We start from the raw sequence: 1,525 nt of genomic DNA, 5'->3' as shown, positions 1-1,525 counted from the left end.
ACTGAAACAACTACACACATACAAACATACATACATACATACGTACATATGTGCATATGTGCATACATGTATGCGTGCCTGCATACATGCATGCATGCATGTCATCATTTAACATTTATCTTTCGTGCTGACATGAACTGAATGCTTTAATAGGATGTGATAAGTCAGAGGACTGCATCATGCTTCCATATTTGCTTTGGCATGGTTTCTATGGCTGGATGCCTGTCCTAACAACAACCACTTTACAGAGTGCACTGGATCTCATTTCTTCATGGCACCAGCATTAGTGACTTCATCATTTAATCATAAATCTCTGGACCAGTGGTTCCCAAACTGTGCGCTGCAAGATGTAATTAGGTGCACCTCGAAAAAGATATTTCAAAATATGAAAAATACAAACTGAAATTCACTTGAAAGTTCATATATAAATGTCAAAGTGGCACCCCCCCCCTCAAAAAAAACAACTAAGTACTATGTTCTAAACTAAGAACAAGAGGTGGTTGTGTCATTCAGTTCATTTAGGCTAGTATGACAGTGTTATTTAATTATGAATTTGAACTGAAATATATGAAGTTGAACTAAATCTTTTAATACGTCCTCACATATTGCACCTGTATTTGAATTTGTTTTCATTCATATAGTGGTGAGAACTTTCATCTTTTCAATTAATTTTGAAAAAGAGTCCGATATGATATGCTGCCTCTTCTCACAGCTTACTAGTAAATTGTCTCAGTTTCAGTTTGACTCTGTACTCTTTGTGCAAGACAATCCATATTAACAAACGAAATTACCCATGAAATGGAAAAGTTTATGAAGAGGAAACATAACCGTGATGATTATGAATTTGAAAGTGAATGTTCTTCAAAAGCAACGAAGTGTAGTGATGATAATGCAAAAGCTTGACCCAATCATGGATATTGTAATAGCTATTTAAAGTTTGGGTTTCATTGGACTGGCAACGAGGATCAACCTCTTTCGCTCTGTGTTGTTTAGGTGAAAAGACATGTTACCCAGCATGACTTCCTTTTGTACCCCACTAAAAACACACCCTTTTTTTACTTAATTTTTTTTTCTACACAAACCCCAGTTTTCGGCTATGGAGAGTACGAGTCTGCAAAAATATTGGCAAAAATCAGCATTTTGAAATTATCCCTCTCCTCCTCCTAAATTCTTCATTTTTAACTTTTGCAGAAAAATTTTTGTTTTCAAAATATGTGGAAAATACGGAGAATATGAATGATTCTGAAAAAAATTTCCAAAAATTTTTGTAAAATTTTTTTTCGCAAATTTTTTTTTGTCAAAATTTGCAGAAAAATAGAGAGATTATGATTCTGAAAAAAATTTCTAAAAATGTTTCTACTTAGGGTTAGGGTTTTAGGGTTAGGGTTAGGGTTAGGGTTTTAGGGTTAGGGTTTAGGGTTAGGGTTTTAGGGTTAGAGTTATGGTTAGGGTTTTAGGGTTCGGGTTAGGGTTATGGTTAGTGTTTTAGTATTAGGGTTAGGGTTATGGTTATGGTTAGGGTTGG

Source organism: Octopus bimaculoides, chromosome 16 (assembly GCF_001194135.2).
Source record: "Octopus bimaculoides isolate UCB-OBI-ISO-001 chromosome 16, ASM119413v2, whole genome shotgun sequence".
NCBI classification, from domain to species: Eukaryota; Metazoa; Mollusca; class Cephalopoda; order Octopoda; family Octopodidae; genus Octopus; species Octopus bimaculoides.
Note: the sequence above shows the minus strand (reverse complement) of the source record.